Raw genomic sequence first — 21,307 nt, forward strand, 5'->3', positions numbered from 1 at the left:
AGCAGCTAAAAAAGCCAATGCAATTCTGGGCTGCATCAATAGGAGTATAGCATCTAGATCAAGGGAAGTAATAGTACCGCTGTATTCTGCTCTGGTCAGACCTCACTTGGAGTACTGTGTCCAGTTCTGGGCACCACAGTTCAAGAAGGATACTGACAAGCTGGAACGTGTCCAGAAGAGGGCAACCAAAATGGTCAAAGGCCTGGAAACGATGCCTTATGAGGAATGGCTTAGGGAGCTGGGCATGTTTAGCCTGGAGAAGAGAAGGTTAAGGGGTGATATGATAGCCATGTTCAAATATATAAAAGGATGTCATATAGAGGAGGGAGAAAGGTTGTTTTCTGCTGCTCCAGAGAAGCGGACACGGAGCAATGGATTCAAACTACAAGAAAGAAGATTCCACCTAAACATTAGAACTTCCTGACAGTAAGAGCTGTTCGGCAGTGGAATTTGCTACCAAGGAGTGTGGTGGAATCTCCTTCTTTGGAGGTCTTTAAGCAGAGGCTTGACAGCCATATGTCAAGAATGCTTTGATGGTGTTTCCTACTCGGCAGGGGGTTGGACTGGATGGCCCTTGTGGTCTCTTCCAACTCTATGATTCTATGAGCAGAAGCTGGACAGCCAGCTGTTGGGGGATTCGCTAGCTCTGGATTTCATGCACCATTCCACTAGTGACTGGTGTCCAGTGGGACTGCTAGGGCAGAAGGCAGAGAGCCCAATGCTTGTTGGAGCTAGAACCAAAGACAGGCAGGGAGCCAACTAATTCTAGTTGTGCCACATCTGCCTCCCTGCTGAGTTCTACAAGGGCAACACGAAGACTAAGGAGAAGAAGGTTGACATCCAGTGCCACTTCCTGGACTGCTTGTAAGTTAGAAGGCAGGCGGTGGGGACTGGCTGATAGTATACTGAAGTTGGTGAGACAGTGTCTGACAAGCCCCAATGCAACGGCCGCCACGGGTCATTCCCCGAGCTTCCCTGCCTGTTAAATGATGGAGCAGAGGCATAGTTCTGAGACTAAGCCAGGCTTAGTTCCTCTTCTTCATTGGCCTTTGTAGCTATTTCAAAACAAGTGCTGAAGAATTCCTTCCTTGAACACCAAAGCAATTTTGATCCAACCTGTGACTCGCGATTAATTAGGAAGGAGGATATTTATGGAGGAAGGCAAAAAGCCTGCTGTTCCTGAATAGTTCGCCATGGTAGAAATTTCACACCCAGTAAATCACTAATGAAAATGTCATTTCCCTGCTGGGTTTACCTGAGCCTCTATTAATCTCACCGTTTCCATTAGAAACAGAATTACTGTCAGATTTGCAAGAAAGAAGAAGTGTTGCATTGTTGCATTTTAAATTAGTATCCTCAGTACTGTAGGGTAAAGAGGCTACAGTATCTGGAAATTAGAACCGGGAAGGCTTCTTCACTGGCCCCGAACTGGATACATTGGCCATCTGCTCAGCTCTGATCACCATCACAGCTAACAAAATTCTCTTTCACAGACTAGTTTCATTCCAAAATAAAAGCTCAGCACAGACTAATTCTGCATTACCCCCCAGTGCATCCAGATGGAAACAGTCCCAGCAAGAGGAGAGATGGGACTTTATCCATACTTGCCCAATGAGGTTGTGGATGGGCATATATCAAGATTGCAATTACCACTTCCTTCATTCTCCTGAGGCAAGTGCATGGATAACCTAACCAAGCGGAGAGTTTTCAAATATGTATCAAGTAACCCCACCCACCCTTGTGGGCAGCAGGATCTAGAATCAAACCAGTTTGAAAGCAGCAAGTTGACATTTTCCTGTACAGTCGTACCTCGGTTTACGAACCGCTCGGGTTGCGAACAGTTTGGGTTACGAACTCCGCAAACCCGGAAGTGTTTTCGGCGCGCGTGCATCCCGCACATGTGCAGAAGCGGCGCATGCGCAGAAGCGCACACTCGGTTTGTGACCTTTTCGGGTTACGAACTGCGACCCGGAACGGATCGCGTTCGTAGCCCAAGGTACTACTGTATTAAGAACAGCTACTTTGTGGTGTGTGTGTGTGTGTGTTACATAGTTCTATTTAAATGACATTTGTTATTTCTAAATTTGCATCTATAAATTAGGATGTGCAAATTTTAAAGAAAGCTGTGCCCTCCTTTTGGGGGGGGGATGCATTAAGTAGTCACTTTCCATGGGAAGCAATGGAGGAAGAGGAGATCAGGGTAAACAGGATTAATATATATAACATTCTTACTTACACAAGTCTACCTGACTGTTTAGAAAGATTTGCAGCATTTTAATTTGTTTGTCTATTCTATTTTGGTTTCAATTTTCTGTATGTCTTAAAGAATAGTTGTAAAGATTTTTGTGATCATTTTATTGTTTTATCTTTTGTGTAAGCTGCTTTGAGGTTTTTCCTACAATCAAGCAGTATATAAATTTTATGAAATGTGTGTGTGTGTGTGTGTGTGTGTGAGAGAGAGAGAGAGAGAGAGAGAGAGAGAGAGAGAGAGAGAGAGAGAGAGAGAGAGATCTGCATATGCACCATAATCCAAAGTACATTTAAGGCACTGTCACCCTCCCAAAGAATACTAGGTACTATAGTTTGTTAAGGTTGCTTGGAACTGTAGCTCTCTGAGACGTGAGCCACAGTTTCCAGGCCGCTTTAAATGTATGGTTTTATCCAGGGCGTTTTTCAGACGGAACTCACCGGAACTGAGTTCCAGCGCCCCATGGTGCGTTACAGCATCTCTGTGGTGTTGTGGCATGTTGGCACATTGACATGTCACTCGGGGCTGAGCGCCAGAGGCTGTGGGTGGCACGGCACTTTATGTTGTGCGGCGGAGGCTGCGGGTGTCATGGCGGAGGGCGGTGGCATAGGAAGAGAAGCTTTTTTTAGGGGTGGTGTCCCTAAAAGCTCAACAACTTCGGCTCCCCCCTAAAACTAGGTCAACAAGTTCTGGCACCTCTTTTTCTAGGGGAAAAAAGGAGAGAAAGCCCTGGTTTTATCCTAGGAACTCTGGATTGTTAAGGGTCCTGGGAATTGTAGCTCTCTGAAACTATAGTTTCCAAGCTTCTTTAGACAGTGGGTGTGCACTAAATTCACGGTGCATATACAAGCTCTTTTCAGCTCTGTTCATGTGCATTTGAACAACACTTTCCCCCCAGCCCCTTACCTCCTGCAGGTGTTGTCAGAGGCTAGAAATAAGGTATTCCAGAGAGCCTGTTCTTGGTGGAAATGTCCAGGCACTGAAGCATGAAGGAGGCTGGTGCACAGAAAGGGAAGGCGGGTGGAGAGAGAGAGAGAGAGAGAGAGAGAGAGAGAGAGAGAGAGAGAGAGAGAGAGAGAGAAGGAAATGAAGCAAGGAAGCTAGTCAAGCTTAGTAGGAGGGGGCATGGAAGCTAAACATCAAGGAGTGAGGTGTGGGACCAAGGCAGACTCCAATGGTGGTTGGAGGGAAGGCTTGGCTGAAGGAGGCAAAACAAGAAGGAGCATAAGAACGCAAGGGAAACCCTGCTAGATCAATCCAGAGCCCAACTAGTCCAGAATCCGGTTCTTGCAGTGGCCAACAGGATGCCTTTGGGAAACCCAAAAATAGGGCCCCAAAACAAGAGCACTCTCTTCTCTCTGATCAGGACCTGATCACAAGAGCACTCTGATCACAAGAGCGTTTCTGCCTCCAACCGTGGAAGCAGAACATAGCCATCATGGCTAGTAACCATTGATAGCCTTATCCTCCATGAATTTGTCTAATTCCCTTTTAAAGCCATCCAAGTTTGAGGCCCTCACTGCCTCCTGTCTTTAACCTCCTTCCACAGTTAACTACATGAATAAGAGTTTGCTTTTATCTGTGCTGAATCTTCTAACTCCTGCATGCAATGCAGATGCTCTTCCACGGAGTGTCTGCCTTTCCTCCAAAACAAAGGAAGCTTTCTTATATTGAGTCAGACCATTGGTCCACCTATCCATATTTTGAAGAGCAAAGAAAAGAGGACGCTACGACGACTCTCATTTTAAATACCCCTACTATATGTAGGCTATAGAAGCTGTGATATATTCCGGGTTGGGGGGCGGGGCAGGAGAAGAGAAGAGGAAAGCAAGTCTTCAACCACCAGTTATGTCTATGTCTCATCCATTTTGGCAAATTTAAAAACTCCACCTGGACAGAAAATTTCCCTTGAGCCAGAAGTGCCCTGGGAAAAGAGGACTGGCCCTGATTCTCCAGGGTTTCAGGCAGGGTTCTCTTCCAGACCTACCTGGAGGTGATGTTGAACCTGGGACCTTCTGCATGCAAAGCAGATGCTCTGCCACCAAGCTGGGGACTCCATCATATTCTCAGAGATGGAGTATATGATTCTTTGGGTAGCAAAGTGCTGGAGAGATTCAAGGGTACCTGTCAGGGGATTGTTGCGGCTACTATCAAGTAAAGACGCTCCAGCCTGCTCTGTCTTTAGGAGCTTTATTGTGCATACTATTTACAGTGCAGAGACATCAGAAAACATGACTGCCTAGTCTGATTCAGAATCCGGCAATGGCGCTTGTCTGTTTTTGCGCCAGCATAATAGTCTGGGAACCCCAAAACGCCGTCCCCTTGTCCTACGTCTGGGTGCATGACCCAACGTGGACGCCGGAAGGGGCTGCGTTCCCTCTCCCGTCCTTTGGCTGGAGTGTTGCCGAGGCTCCGACACCATCCTGTGCTGTCCTTCCTCCTCTGGCCAGCTGGGTCAGTGCCGAGGCTCTGATACGTCTTGGAGCTCCCTCTCCAATCCACTCCCTTCCTCATTTCCTCCTCCTGGCCCACTGCTTGGGCTGTCACTGGGTGAAGTGCTGGTCAGGATGACTGGGGGAGGCTCCCTGTAGGGAGTCCCCCTGACAGTACCCAAGTGGGATACTAGGACACCAGAGGGTAGACTGCCTGGCAAACTCATATTTTGCAATGCTGACATCTGAGGAGTTAAAAAAGCTGGAGGGTGCAGGAATAGATGTGGAGTGTGGATTGAAATCAGTGAGTGTTTGCATCACCGGAACAGAACAGCTTGTTTTCTGTTTGTACTGACAAGGGTCACTTCCCTCAAATGCCAATCATCCTGTTTTCAGTCTCCCCCAAATGTCCCTGGATCAGGTCAGTGAACCCGTTGATGCTGTTGCTATGGAAGCAATTATGGGAAGATAGATTATAGTGACTCGGAGCATAATAAATTTCCCTTTACCTGATTTATGGTCTGTATCCATTCCCCATCTCATCATACCATTCATAATGTTGCCAACCAGTCACCTCTATGATAACAGAATGGCAGAGAAGGAAAACAGGGTTCCCTCGCACCCAGCGAGGGTTTTCTAGAACTAGAATGAATCTCCACAAATGGCTGTCATGCTCTGTAGGTGGAGCAGCCACCAAAGTCTTGAGTTAGGGATTCTTTTTGGAAATTGCAGCTTACATGGAAAGAAAAGTGGGTGAGGATCAACCCTCCCTATGTGCTGTTGTCCACATCAGGTTTACATGGCAAGGGGCAGCATGGGCACCCGTGCAGGGGGGCAGGCAAAATTTAATTCGGTTAAATGAGAATGTACATAATTCACACTTTATGAAACAGTATGCGAACCAAGATTTACATGCCTCTAAACTTTGCAGTGCAGTTCTTCAGCCAAATAATGTTTTAGAAATGCATCAGGTAGGGTGAAATGTTCATAATATGCATGTATTTATGAAAACAACATGCAAAAATGCATTGTGTGGGGAGAAATTGCTTTGCAAAAATATGTACTGTATGTTCAGCAAAATTGCATAGAAACGTGTTTATTAGAAGAGAGGGGCACTAATTTACTTATGAGTTTTCATGAGGTTTTGTTTCAACAAAACACGAATTTCTGCAGAGGTGTAGAGAACTGAGCAGAAAATTGAGAAGCTGAGAGAACCAAAACCGACAGATCCAGCTATCCCTATATCCATAGTGGGCTGCACTGAAGACCTCTGCAATTCAAATGTGACCTCTGGGCTAGTCATATGTGCACTAAGACAATGGTCCACCATTGAAGTTGGAAGTATAAAACAAATTACAGTAGTGTTCTTTCCATCTTTTAAATCAAATCTTTGCAATTCACCATAAAATAAAACAAAATTTCAATAAAAAATTCTCCTCGGCTTTTGGGCAGCCACTGCAAATCTTGAAGCTCTGGCACAATTTAGTCAGAACCAGAGAGCAAATATGTCATTTCCACATGACTGTCACCATCAGGTATCCTAATTAACAAATTCAGAATCAACTTTGCCCTCAGCTCAGAATACAAAGAGCAGTATAACTGATGCCAAATTAAAATATGCCACAAAACAGTCCCATTAAAACAGCGACACAATTAAAACAGGAGTCTGAGGTACTGGCAAATACTGGCAGGAGTACTCTGAATGCATGTCTCCAGTCTTGCTTTCTGGGCCCTTATTTTCAAAGCAGTGAAGTGTGTTCCCAAATCACTTCTACCACATTTTGAATGTCAGCCCTGACTTTGCCCTGAGAATCATCGCTCTGGAACATACTTTGTTAACATCCCCTTCTCCTTGCTCTTTTGCCAAACGCGAGTCCTCCCCAGTGATTTCTCCCTCCATGATGCTTTTAAATCTCACAAATCAATCTCTATCAATTTTTCATGCACAACTGTTCTCTTTGGTTACCACGCAATGTCCCTCCCCGTATTCAAAACACTCCACCTGTGGTGCTTTTGTATTCTTGACCTTTACTTGATTGTTCTTCAAGTCCAAATTCCCTCAGCACCTCCTCTGTTCTTTCCTCAGACGCACGATGAAAAGTGCTTTAGGGTACATATGAAGGCACGGCTCACACGGCAGAGTTAGGAGTTGCCTGCTGGGTCAGATTTCAGGTCCATCTCCTGGATGAAGACCATCCAGTTACAGCCAGGATGTGCATAACATACTTGTGTAATCTGTGTTTGGTGACCCAGGGTGGTGTACCTAGGGTGGGGATCAGTGAGGAGAGGAGCAGAGTAGTTGCACATACGTGGAGTCCTTGTATGTTGTAGAAGAAAGGAAGCTGTAACGGATTTATTCCTTGTTGTTGTTTAGTCATTTAGTCGTGTCCGACTCTTCGTGACCCCATGGACCTTAGCACACCAGGCACTCCTGTCCTCCACTGCCTCCCGCAGTTTGGTCAAACTCATGTTCGTAGCTTCGAGAACACTGTCCAACCATCTCGTCCTCTGTCGTCCCCTTCTCCTTGTGCCCTCCATCTTTCCCAACATCAGGGTCTTTTCCAGGGAGTCTTCTCTTCTCATGAGGTGGCCAAAGTATTGGAGCCTCAGCTTCAGGACCTGTCCTTCCAGTGAGCACTCAGGGCTGATTTCCTGAAGAATGGATAGGTTTGATCTTCTTGCAGTCCATGGGACTCTCAAGAGTCTCCACCAGCACCATAATTCAAAAGCATCAATTCTTCGGTGATCAGCCTTCTTTATGGTCCAGCTCTCACTTCCATACATCACTACTGGGGAAACCATAGCTTTAACTATACGGACCTTTGTAGGCACGGTGATGTCTCTGCTTTTAAAGATGTTGTCTAGGTTTGTCATTGCTTTTCTCCCAAGAAGCAGGCGTCTTTTAATTTCGTGACTGCTGTCACCATCTGCAAGAAGTACCGTCATTATTTTTCCAGCAAAATATCGGGACTCACAGAAGTGGTAACTCATTAGAGGACAAAACTTACCTCAGGAAAAGAGGCGAAAGTTTGTGATAACCTGGGGTGTCAACAAGTTGCCAGCATGGAAAGGGCAGACTTTTACAGAAGGGGGAATCAAGCCAAGAGAGAGACCCTTTACTGGTGGCAGGAGGTTATTCTATTAAACAGCCTAGAGTTTTCCTTTGATACCAGGCCACATGAGCTGGAAGGAGAGTCTCTTTACTTATAAACCCACAAGAAATAATGGGGTTTATTTGGAGGAGGCGGGAGAAGAGTGTGGGTGGCTTCACCTCTGGATTCCTGTGTCGCATTTTAGTAATAGAGAGGGGGACATTTGTCGCAGAAGCCTAAGTGTAATTGGGGAGAAGAGCCCATTTATGACCTGCTTGCTTCCTGTGTTGAGATGGCAGAGTAATCCACAGCAAAACAGGTTGTAGTAGTGTGTTCTCGGTTGTGTGAAAGTGTGTGAAGCAATGACCACTGGGCGTGAGGTACACCTCCACCTGGCAGGCCACAGCCTGACCTTCGGGGGTGAGGCACACCTTCACCCCTAGGCAAGCCGCAACTGTCTGAACGTCATGCCCTGGTCTCACCTTTGGCTTTCATAGTAGACTGTCGTGCCCTGTGTGTGGCCTTTGCCTCCTTTCGGAAAAGCATGGCTCACCTCCCACTTGGTAGGAACATGACGTGGTGGAGCAGGTCTCGCAAATATCAGAGGAAACATGTGTGTCAGCTCATGATGTAAAAGCGCTATAGATCAGACTGTTCCTAAACGTGTGTATATTGTGTAATAAAAGGAGCTTCTGCCAAGCTTATGCACAGCTCACCTGCAACCAGCTCCCGACTACATGCTTCACTTCAGCCTCTTTGTGTGTTGGTGGGCAAGTCACATGCCCAGGAAGTGGGGAGATTACCTGTTTTGGAAGAAGCAGCTTGCGGGCACACCTGATCCCCCCTTTCTCACTTCAGTGGCTTCCAGCGCTGGCCAATTCATACACTATGGGTCTTCCTTGACCAGTAGCCCATGCTTTAATGACCTCCCAGTTAGACTATTGTAATGTGGTCTATGTGGTTTGGACCCTGCAGGTAGCGCAAAACACAACCACAAGAGTTTTAATTGCAACAGCAAAGAGAGGTTTTGTAACAATAATAATCTATGAGCTGCACTGGCTACCAATTCACTACTGAGCCCAATTCAATGTGTTGACATTAGCATACAAAGCCCTAAATGTCTTATGTACAGTCTAAGTAGCAAAGGAGATCTCACATGGCCAGATCTAAAGAACATTAGTTCTGCAGAAGCAATAGTAGACCAGCAAGATTGCTTATTACTGAAGAGATGAAACAAAACAAGCTTCTTTGTTTTGCCAAATTGAAAATTGTCTCTTCCTTCTCTCCTGGTACATGCTGTTTCATGAACAACACTGGACTCATCCCCCACTCTGGCAGGCAAGTGTGACCTTAGTTTATTAGCTGGGCTTGGATTGCACCAAATAGCACTCATTCGTTTTGGCCAAGTTGTTAAGCAGGACAGCATGCAGCCCATAACAATACATACACTTTTGACCTATGTCTTTGTGTTCCAGTTTGCCATCCCTGCTTATGACTGCTGGATTTGTATGAATTCAAAGCACTTACATTACTACTAAAGGGGAAATGAACATAGCCAGCAATTAAAACATGGTGATTGCCAAGGGTCAGGTTGGCTCACTGGGGGTGCGGGAAGTGATGAGTGGATGTTGTGCAATTCTGTGCCAGGACTGCAAGCACAGAGAGGTGCCCAACAGAGCCAAACATAAATAAACCCAGTCTGCAAGCAAATACAGTATAGCAAGTACTAGAACACATTTTTCAGGACCAAGGACAGCAACTAGAGAGATCAGACATTGTTCTAGTAAAAAATCTATAGTTGAGGCTTGTCATTGGGGTGAATGGGTACAGTCACATCAATCTCAAAATGAATAAATAAAACCCTTTGCTATTTATGGGATTACAGTGGTACCTCTGGTTAAGAACTTACTTCGTTCTGGAGGTCCGTTGTTAATCTGAAACTGTTCTTAACCTGAGGTACCACTTTAGCTAATAGGACCTTCCACTGCCGCCACACCGCTGCCGCACGATTTCTGTTCTCATCCTGAGGTAAAGTTATTAACCCCAGGTACTACTTCCAGGTACGTTTGTAATCCGAAGCATTTGTAACCTGAGGTACCACTGTATACAGTCATACCTCGGTTTAAGTACGCTTTGGTTTGAGTACTTTCAGTTTAAGTACTCCGTGGACCCGTCTGGAATGGATTAATCCACTTTCCATTACTTTCAATGGGAAAGTTCGCTTTAGGTTAAGTACGCTTCAGGTTAAGTACAGACTTCCGGAACCAATTGTGAACTTAAACCAAGATACCACTGTATATATATTTTACTCTCTATTGCACACTGCCCTGGGTTCCTTTGGAAGGAAAGGTAATTCAGAAAGGCAAGAAACAAGTAACAATTTGAATGAATAGCTAGACTAGCAAGGTTGTTGAGAATGAGAGAGGGTGGAAGATAATAAAATTATTTGACACAAATCCATCGTTCACAGTGCTGCTCCCACCACTGCATGGGGGTGAATTAGCCACACCCAACTCCCCCAGGAAGACGATGATTTGGCTAGTTATTTTAATTGTTGCGTTGCAGGTCCTCTTTATTGTTATATTTCAACAAATGCCATTTTTTTTCATAATAGTTCATTTTGTGGGTCTTCTTACAAGATGTGATGGCTAATTGCAGTTCTAAACAGTATCATCCCCTTTCCCTCACCTTTGCCACCTTCGGTCTTAAATACGCAGTCCTCTAAAAGTTTCAGCTGCAGGATAACAGATCCCTATTCCTGCCTGGTGGTGAAGCTGGCATGATACACTTGTTAATTTATTTTAACAAAAGTACTTGCTCTTAAAGCTACTGCATCAGACATAACATAAAGGTGGAGAAATATGCAGGGAGTTGATCAGCAGGGATGAAATGAAAGAACAGACCCTGTTTTAATTTAAATTGGGATCGATCTCCCTAATGAGAAGCAGAGAGTCAAAATAAATTACATAAATGGAGTTAATCATGATGGAGAAGAAAAAGAGTAACCTTGTGCCGGTCAAACTGATTTGGTTAATCCTAGCTAAAGGCAACCAGGATAATATATACTTTTGGTAATTTATTTTTTTAAAAGGAATGTTCTCAGCATTTTTCTGTGGGTTGTCCTTGAGGTCTGGAAGTTCTTAACAAGAGGAGAACTAATATGTAAAAATTGTTGTTGCTGCTGCTGCTGCTTCTCTATATCAAGAATGAGCAATCTTTCTTCCTGGACGACCATGTTGCCTTCCAAAGTAAATTCTCGGGCCCTCATGCCGAAGGCAAAAGGGAGCGAATTAAATGAAGGTGGATTTTGCTCTTCTTTAGTAGGCTAGTTTCTTCAGACTCACATGTCCCTCTTTATCAGGCATAGGCAACTTTGGCTCTCCAGATGTTTTGGAACTACAACTCCCATGATCCTTGACCATTGGCCCTGTTAGCTAGGGATCATGGGAATTGTAGTTCCAAAACATCTGGAGAGCCAAAGTTGCCAAAGACTGCTCAAGGCACGCAAGAGACATCATTAGAGTTCAAGGACACTTCTCAGCCAAGAAAAAACATGTTAAGTGAGGGCTGCTGAACAGTGTATGTGGGGAAGATCTGTGTCCTGAGTGCCAGAAAGAGTGTCCTGGAGGGCCGCATTAGGCTTGAGGCTCCCCATCCTTGGTTTACATCCTTCTTAAAGGACTGTCTGATCATTTAAATTGGAGAGTCCAGGGACTGAACCTTCTGCACACAAGGGACTGAGCTATGGTCCTTTAGAATGGTGGCTTGGGCCAATAGTCTCCCACCACCACCTTCTGGAACTTCCCCACTTCTTAAAATTGTATGTCTCAGTTCCATCTGGGGTTGGGGACGTAACCTGGGGGGGGTTAATGCATGACAAAATTGGGACGCGGGTGGCGCTGTGGGTTAAACCACAGAACCTAGGGCTTGCCGATCACAAGGTCGGCGGTTTGAATCCCTGTGATGGGGTGAGCTCCCATTGCTCAGTCCCAGCTCCTGCCAACCTAGCAGTTCAAAAGCACGTCAAAGTGCAAGTAGGTAAATAGGTACCGCTCCGGTGGGAAGGTAAACGGCGTTTCTGTGCGCTGCTCTGATTCGCTAGAAGCAGCTTAGTCATGCTGGCCACATGACCCGGAAGCTGTATGCCAGCTCCCTCGGCCAATAAAGCGAGATGAGCGCCGCAACCCCAGAGTCGTCTGCGACTGGACCTAACGGTCAGGGGTCCCTTTACCTAAAGTGTTCCACCTCTTATTTGTCCTCAATCATCATTCCTTTGTCTGCAAACAGCAGCAGCAGCAACAAAACTTCCTTTGAAAACTAAACAAGGAAACAGAATGAACATAGCTGCCAAGTTTTCCCTTTTCTCGCGAGGAAGCCTATTCAGCATAAGGGAATTTCCCTTAAAAAAAGGGAGAACTTGGCAGCTATGAGAATGAATTGGGCAAACTATACATTTATGGATTCAGTCTGCATCATTTGCTTCCGAGATTTTGGATTCTTGGTTTTCAAAAAAGAATTGAGAACTTGGTGTGTGCATAACACTCATAGTTCTTAGAATGGCATACAAAATCTCACATTGCTTATGAATGTCAGTAAAAGAAAGCCAAAACAAATCAAGTGTACACACTGTCTTTGAATTCCTAGGTAACTGTTCTAACCCAAGCAGAAGAAGGACTTAAGATTTGCAGTTGAAGTAAAAGCACAGAGACCATAGATCTTTGAGTATGTATCTACCACTGCCCTCTACTGATAACAAAAACACTTAGCACAAATGTATAAAAAGATTTAATTTCTAATATGTCTTTGGCATTGTTGTACCAACAGACCTCTAAGTGGGCAAAGTGTGCATTGTTCTGTTGTTATGCTGGAGTGCACTGAGGGCTAACATCCCACACCATGCTTTTAACTCTTTCCTGCTGTACTAACAGTTTGCTTTATACCTGGTCTCCCTAGGATAATGCGTTGGAAATACAGTATAACAGCTGGAAACTGATGTCAGGAAATAAATACCATATATGGCACGACTGCATTTAGAATCCTGTTGTGTTGTTGAGATGTCGCCAGACCACCCATTAGGCAAGGTATTTACTTTACCTAATGGGTGGGCTGGCCATATCTCAACAACAGATCAGGCAGAGGTAGTGGATTAAAAAAATAAATCAAAAAAAATCTGGCCTACAGCCCCAACCTGACTTCAGAGTTGCCTGACACATATTTGCAGACTGGCCACAGCTCCACATTTCTTTGCACATATTTGTTGCAACATTGATGCTGTAGACCAGGCATCCCCAAACTTCGGCCCTCCAGATGTTTTGGACTACAATTCCCATCATCCCTGACCACTGGTCCTGTTAGCTAGGGATCGTGGGAGTTGTAGGCCAAAACATCTGGAGAGCCGCAGTTTGGGGATGCCTGCCGTAGACTAACTCTGTAGCCTACAAACTGCCCAGAACGTATGTAGGAAGAGTTCCTCAAGTTCTAGAAATCTCAACATAGTCAGCAAATGTGTGTTTAGACGCTTGTCTCTGCCTCCTCTCTGCTATACATCAGATGTATTTGTGAGTCTCTCTCACGCACATCTGTGAAGATGTGCTCCTACTAAAACTTTTGCTGCTTTTTTCTTCTGTCTTTCACATTTATTTATTTTATTTACTTTTTTAAAAAAAAATGTAAACCATTACTTTAACATTTTCTAAGCGGAGTAACGACAGTCCAAACTGTAACACTGAAATAATAAAAAACCAAGTTAAAGATACATATCGATATACTAGTGGTCCAGGGCACAGTCTTATGGATCAGGGCACAGTCTTATGTGTCTGAAGCAAATAATTGGTGGCAAAGGGGAAGGCATTCAAGGGTTTGCAGGATGTGGTGCCAAGAAGTAAACTTTCCCCATACAATGTAAATGATCTAAGTAATAGATACCACTGTATTCTGCTCTGGTCAGACCTCACCTGGAGTACTGTGTCCAGTTCTGGGCACCACAGTTCAAGAAGGATACTGACAAGCTGGAACGTGTCCAGAGGAGGGCAACCAAAATGGTCAAAGGCCTGGAAACGATGCCTTATGAGGAACGGCTTAGGGAGCTGGGTATGTTTAGCCTGAAGAAGAGAAGGTTAAGGGGTGATATGATAGCCATGTTCAAATATATAAAAGGATGTCATATGGAGGAGGGAGAAAGGTTGTTTTCTGCTGCTCCAGAGAAGCGGACACGGAGCAATGGATTCAAACTACAAGAAAGAAGATTCCACCTAAACATTAGGAATACTTTCTGACAGTAAGAGCTGTTCGGCAGTGGAATTTGCTACCAAGGAGTGTGGTGGAGTCTCCTTCTTTGGAGGTCTTAAAGCAGAGGCTTGACAGGCATATGTCAAGAATGCTTTGATGGTGTTTCCTGCTTGGCAGGGGGTTGGACTGGATGGCCCTTGTAGTCTCTTCCAACTCTATGATTCTATGATCGACATAAAGGTGCAGGTGGTCTTTCAGATCACCTGGTTCTAAATTGTTCAGGGCTTTATATGTCCTGAACAACTAGTGCAGAGGCCAAAAACTACTGTAATTTTTAAATGGATTGTGCAACTTGTGCTAGTTTTCGTCACACCAAAAATGGGGTAAAGTCATGCCAAAGTCACATGTTGCTCCGCCATCTTGGTTTGAAATGGCACCCAGCACCCAAACTTCAAGGAAGACTGACACCCCCACCTTTAACATGACCCTTTACTAATTAATAGTGTCCCTCAAGAAGCAACAACATGTCGAACTTATTTGCTTAATAACAACCTTTATTAGGGGCAGACGTTTAAGGCTCTACTGGCAAGGCAACGCCTTGGGAGGTTATTTTTCTCCCATAACGCTGCCATTGGACGCTCATGAGAAATATAAGAGGCAAAACTCTAGGTGGTCTCTTCATTGCATCAGCAAGCAAATTAGTTCAAAGGATGGTTGCATTTTCATGTTTTAGAAGCTTAAAAGCCTTTCCGTGTTGACTTCAGTTGTACCCTCACTTCTTAATCTAGAGCTTTCAGAAAAGTTTCCCTTCTCTTCAGCCACCAAATGATCTTCCACCTCCTTATCAGCAACACTAATGGCACAGAAATCTTCTCATTAGGGAAGCTGGCCTTCTGCCCCGGATAAGACCGGGACACCATAATACAAAAGACACTTCCAGATTTATAATGATGACAAGTGCATGCCAATTTGTGAATCCAAGTCATTATTTTAACCCATCATTCTTTTGAACCATGGGTTTCTCATACAGAAAACTAGCACAGTGGGAAAAAAGACGACTTGACTCCAGGATAATGGATGCAGACCATATATTCAAAGATGGTTTCCTTAACATTGTGTTCCAAAGATAAGGTTTGAGTATTCTCATAAGTGCAGACGTAGGATGCAATAGAACCCAGTTCTATTGTTACAATGAATTTATTATTATCATTAATTAATTAATTAGATTTCTATCCTGCCATTCATCCTAAAGGAATCTGAGCAGCCAACACGCGAATGACAAAAGAGATTTTTCCTTCTCCTAGAAGCCCCATCTGCTTAGTGGTAGAGCATGATTGCTGAGATAGCTCAGTCGGCAGAGCATGAGACTCTTAATCTCAGAGTTGTGGGTTCGAGCCCCAACTTGGGCAAAAGATTCCTGCATTGCAAGGGGTTGGACTTGATGACCCTTGTGGTCCCTTCCAACTCTACCATTCTATGATTCTAAGATTTACTTTGCATGCAGAAAGTCCCAGATTCAATTCCATAAAACTCCAGATAGGGCTGGGAGAACCCTCCATCTGAAATCCTGGAGAGCTGCTGCCAGTCAGTGTGGACAATACTGAATTAGATGGAGCAGTAGCCTGATTCGGTATAAGGCAGTTTCCTGTATTCCTATGATGTGTACCAGAGATAAGCAACAGAAAAGAGCAATAAGGTTAAATAAGGGAGAGTTGGGAGTATATGCTAAACATTTGAAGTGTGTTTGTAAAAAAACAGACTTGGGTCTGTTTACGTAGGATACATAAAGTACTGTGTTTTGCTGCCTTAAATACTGAATTGATGAAAATGGGACGCTTTTTTCCATGATGGATATAACGATCATGTAATTCACAAAATATATGAGCCATTAAAGCCCTGTGACATCTCTTCCCCGTGCTAAAGATTGTAAGTGGGATTAATGGTACCAATAAATCCATTCCCATAGGGAAGACTATAACAACAACAATCCCAAAAAGGGGGGAAATGGTAGGAAATATAGCCCACCTGGTAGGTTTATGGCCTTTCCGAACACAGTAATCATTTTAAAGAGATGCTGATTAGTGCTGGCAACAAGATTGCAACTGGAAGCTTACACGGCATCCATTTAAACCAGAGCGCTGGGGAGTCTATAAGATTCCATTTTGTAGCTCAGACGGAGATGATTCATCCTGGTTTGCAGGTGCAGCTTGTTCCTTTCACGCTTCCACAAATGGATGAAGAAAGCAAAGTTTGCACAAAGGAATCAAACAACAGAATCCTATTCTCAATTTGCACAGGTGGGGCTGGTTTAGCAAATCGACACCAGTGCTGAGCCAAAAATCTGTGCTCCAGTTGTGGTTTTCTGTTGCTGGGTTATCTGTGGTGGTGGTGGTGTTGTTTTAAAAAAGAATTTCCTCCTCATTTTCAGGGCATGTTGAGATTTTTTTAGTATTTCTGCAGGAAGTAGTTACAGTGGTACCTCTACTTACGAATAACTCTACTTATGAATGTTTCTACTTACGAATGGAGCTCCGTCCGCCATCTTGGATGCAGTTTAGATAGGATTTTTTCTACTTATGGATTTTTAGATAGGGTTGCTTCTATCAATTCTCCCAATGCATTCCTATGGGATTCGACTTACAATTTTTTTCGACTTACAAATGTGCGTTCAGAACGCATTAAATTCGTAAGTAGAGGTACCACTGTATAGTTATTTATATAAATATTTATAAAAAGGTAAAGGTAAAGGGACCCCTGTCCAGTCGCAGACGACTCTAGGGTTGCAGCGCTCATCTCGCTTTACTGGCCGAAGGAGCCGGCGTACAGCTTCCGGGTCATATGGCCAGCATGACCAAGCCACTTCTGGCGAACCAAAGCAGTGCACGGAAACACTGTTTTCCTTCCCGCCGCAGTGGTACCTATTTATCTACTTGCACTTCGTGCTTTCGAACTGCTAAGTTGGCAGGAGCTGGGACCGAACAACAGGAGCTTACCCCATCACGGGGATTTGAACCGCCGACCTTCCAATCGGCAAGCCCTAGGCTCTGTGGTTTAGACCACAGCGCCACCCGCATCCCTAAATATTTATAAACTGCACTTTTAAAAAAAACCACAATGATGAAAGCACAAGGGATGGCAAACTAGGAAGGGGGAGATGGAGCGGAGTGTCCCAACCAGGAGAGTGCAAAGTTTTGTAGATTCATTTTTCCACTGAGACGTTATAATTAATGGACTGTTCTAATTTCCTTTGAGACAACATTCCTAATTGCAGTACTTCTCACTTATGACTTCTAGGCATTCCTGCCAGCATTGATTCAGTTCAATTTGCATTTCTGTACGCTTCGATTATAGATGCCCGGTCAATATAGGTAGGCAAGCGGTCCATTCTTTTCTAAGGCTGCCTACTATGGTATTTCAGAGGGAGAAAGGTGGAAGGAAGGAAGGAAGGAGTTGTCTGGTGGAAACTGAATGCTGCAATATGTCCTGTTGTTAGCGAGGTCTGATGGTGACAGAGCAGCATAGGTGGGCACAGAGGTGGGCACTGGATGTGCCCTGACATGCCCTAATGTTTCTTTCTTAAAAGGGGTGGGGGCAAGGGAAAGAAAGAGAGAGAGAGAGAGAGAGAGAGAGAGAGAGAGAGAGAGAGAGAGAGAGAGAGAGAGAGAGAGAGTGCAGGCAGAATTAAAAAGCTGGAATGGATCTGGAAGGGATCTGGAAGGGATTCTGCCTGAGTCTGTCTCTGGAAGCAATGGTGGGGTGATTGGCTCCAGCCAGGGCCGGCTCTAAGGCAAGGCTGGGTGGCGCAAGGTGCCAGGCCGCCGGGCCGCCAGGGGGGGCACCGTGGGGCTGTGCCCGTGGCAGCCGCGCTGTGCCCACCAGACAGCCGCGGTGGGAAACGGGGCAGGGGGGGCGCGCCGGAGCGATCTTCGCACCAGGGCGCCAGATATGCTTAAGACGGCCCTGGCTCCAGCAGCAGTAAGAGGGGAGCAGGGACTCATTTGCTTCATGCAGAAGCTGCAGATCCATTCCAACCTTTTTATTCTGCCAGCATCTATCTCTGTCTTACGGCTCTGTCTCAAATTGAGCTCTGCTTGCCACCTTTTGTAGAACGAGATCTGTAGGGGTGAGGGGTTGCTATTGTGGCATGCAAGCTAGGAGGAAGAGGAGCCATCCTGCCCTCTGCCCTCCAGATCTGCCCTGCCTCTGGTCAGCTTGGCATGGGTCTTCTACTGCACAGGAAAAAGATACCCTGTTTTGGCTTCTTGACCACTCTTGTTGTGGTTGTTTTGTTAGCTTTTGTGCCTTTTTACCTCTTCTTGTCCTTATTTCTTTCAGCTTGTCATTCCTACTGCTTTTTCCTTTGTTGAAATAAACAAACCTATACAAAACCTCAGGTGCCCTGCTGGAACCCTGACCACTTACAGGGTTCTAGTTCAATGGTTTCCAAACTCTCTCACCCCATAGCTGCCAAGTTATCCCTTTTTTAAAGGGATTTTCCCTTATGCTGAATAGGCTTCCTCACGAGAAAAGGGAAAACTTGGCAGCTATGTCCCACCCTACAGACTACATGAAAATTGCTACCTATTGCTTAGCAGTTGTGATGCACTGTGCTAGATGCTAAAGTATCTTCTTTAAAAAGTATATGCGATTCAAGCTTAACACAATAAAATGTAATAAGGCGCCAAGGAAGCAATTAAAATGCAATTAAAAATCAATATTTGCAATTTAGCTGCAATGTCCTTGCTGTGCTGGTGCAATGCTGTGTTCAGCTACATGCTGGCATAGCCATTGGTGTTCCTCTGGGGTAAGAATGATCAGTCCGTCAGAACAGTAAATAAGAGTTGGTCAACATATAGATCAGAACTTGTGCAAGGAGCAACCGCGAGCAAGAGTGTAGCCTTGCAAGCAAAATCCTCACGCAGGCAATTCCCTGTTTTAGACAACTTGCTCTGCAAATAGACGCCTGCAGGAATCCACTGTGGAGTGGTAATAAGAAAATTCACCCTGCCTCATCTCAAGGGACCTTCTGCATGAAGAGTTGTTGCCCATTCTGAAGACACAGGAATCTGCCTTATCCTCCGTCACAACACTTGCCCACCTTGTTTAGCAATAACTACACTGACTGGGAGTGGTTCTCCTGCATTTCAGACTGGGAACATTCCCCAACCTACCTGGAGATGTCCAGGATTGAACCTAAGACCTTCTGCATGCCTTCTTCTTTGGCGATCACTCATAGCCGAGTAAGATTGTCTTCCATAAACATGGTTTTAACAATGGGTCCGTAAGTGACTGTGGAGGCCAATTCTGGATCCACATGTCTTTCCACAGTGGGGACATTGGTTTCCATGCGGGAGTTGATGACGGTGTGGATTTGCCAAGCGTGCCTTCCTCTTAGCTCATTTCTCCCTTGCGTCCTGAGATCGAGTTTCTTCAAAGCCCACAACACCTTTGGTAAAGGCTGTTCTCCAACTGGAGCACTCGCAGGCCAGTGTTTCCCAGTTGTCAGTGTTTATACCACATTTTTTAAGATTTGCCTTGAGACAGTCTTTAAACCTCTTTTGTTCACCACCAGCATTACACTTTCCATTTTTAAGTTCGGAATAGAGTAGTTGCTTTGGAAGACGATCATCAGACATCCGCACAACATGACCAGTCCAACGAAGTTGATGTTGAAGAATCATTACTTCAACACTGGTGATCTTTGCTTCTTCCAGTACACTGATATTAGTTCGCCTGTCTTCCCAAGTGATATGTAAAAAATTTCAGAGACACCGTTGATGGAATCTTTCGAGGAGTTGGAGATGGTGTTTATAAGTGGTCCATGTTTCACAAGCATATTGTTATAAAATCATATTGGGGGGGTTGCAGGACACCATTATTAATGAACAGAGAGGGGTAACCACAGCTTGACAGCTACGGCTACCCAGAGTCCTTCGCACCACCATTTCGCCGCCACAGCTTGGCTCTCCTTCCCTCCAGAGACCCGCACCCCCTCCGCAGGGATTAACATATTCAAACACCTCCTAAAATCCAACATAAACTCTGCATTTCCCCTTCGCCTAAGGACAAGCATATGCAACCCTTGCCTAGACATCTGCATTTCCCCTTCGCCTAAGGACAAGCATATGCAACCCTCGCCTAGACAATTATCACAGACAATTATCATAACCTCCACCAAGTAACGCAGCCCATTTTTATACAGCCTTACCATTTTATACAAACCTTATACAAACTTGCTATGAACTTTTACCTTCTCGTGATTATATGCTTGCTTCTTGTGATTATATGTCTGCTGGCCTTATGTGCCTTAAATGTGAGAAACCCCTTATATCCCTTGAAAGGCGTCCCTCCCTATATGCCTAAGAACCTAACCACAACCTCAGTATTACTCTTGATTAATTAGACTAGTGTTCCTCTGTATTAGAAAATAGGTTTGTTAGTATCTCTTTGTATTAGAAAATCACTGTTTTATATTTTAGAACTGTATACGTCAGGATGTATTAGAAATGTTTTCCATACTTATTTTCTGTGCAACCCTTCTCTGACCCCAAGCCCCCCTGAAACCTCCCCATCACCGTCCCATACGAAGGAAGACACGGACAATAGAAAGATTAGCTTGACAACTTTATTCAAATTAAACATGCCATAGTCCATCTTTCCGCGGCCTCAAGGAAAACACCTGCCGGATGAAAATCACCTCATGGAAATCGTCAGGAAATCGCTCCACTCCTGCGCCCATCTCGAAGGATTGCCCACCTGTCAAAACAAAGGGGAGTACCATCAACGACAGGAGAAGAGAGATTGACATCTCTCCATCTGAAAGGAAAAGTCATCCCCGCACCCAGCTAATCCGATCTCCCACCCACCGCCCTTGTCTCCCCCTCCCTCGCAGTCCAGAGATTTCCATGCAGGAACAGGAGGGTATATAGGGGGTCCTTACCATTTCCCGGGGTTCCTTCCTTCTTTCCAGAGGCAGGGACCCTACAGCTGTAGTTTTGCATTCTGCAATAAAGGGATCAGTTTGTTTTTCCTGACAGCATTGTGTGGTCTCTGTCATTTTCCCGGCGGAGCTGAACTTAGTGCAAATTTTGGAGCTTCCGACCCGCGTCTGTCCTTCTTAAAAGGCAACGCATTTTGGGGTACATTTTTCATAACAATATGGCGAGCCAGGCAGGAGACTCCGTTTAGCCGTACTCTTGGGGCGCCGTGGTTGGGGAGCCCAAGCGCACCCAGCCATTTGCAGGGGGGATCCCCTTCCCCGACTGTCCCTGGAGTTCTGGCCTAACTGGGATCCTTAGCGGGACCAC

The 21,307-nt window shown here is 45.1% G+C and overlaps 1 long non-coding RNA gene across 1 annotated transcript; it reads right to left on the reverse strand.

Moving 5' to 3' along the window:
• Positions 1-20,611: 20,611 nt before the first annotated feature.
• LOC132593176 (uncharacterized) lies at positions 20,612-21,077 on the reverse strand. The gene is made up of 2 exons (XR_009558537.2): positions 20,941-21,077; positions 20,612-20,756 (listed from the first exon to the last, which is right to left on the reverse strand). It is a non-coding gene; the product is annotated as an uncharacterized LOC132593176 (long non-coding RNA).
• Positions 21,078-21,307: the final 230 nt, after the last annotated feature.

The sequence above is a fragment of the Zootoca vivipara genome, chromosome 13 (assembly GCF_965207765.1).
Source record: "Zootoca vivipara chromosome 13, rZooViv2.hap1.1, whole genome shotgun sequence".
NCBI classification, from domain to species: Eukaryota; Metazoa; Chordata; class Lepidosauria; order Squamata; family Lacertidae; genus Zootoca; species Zootoca vivipara.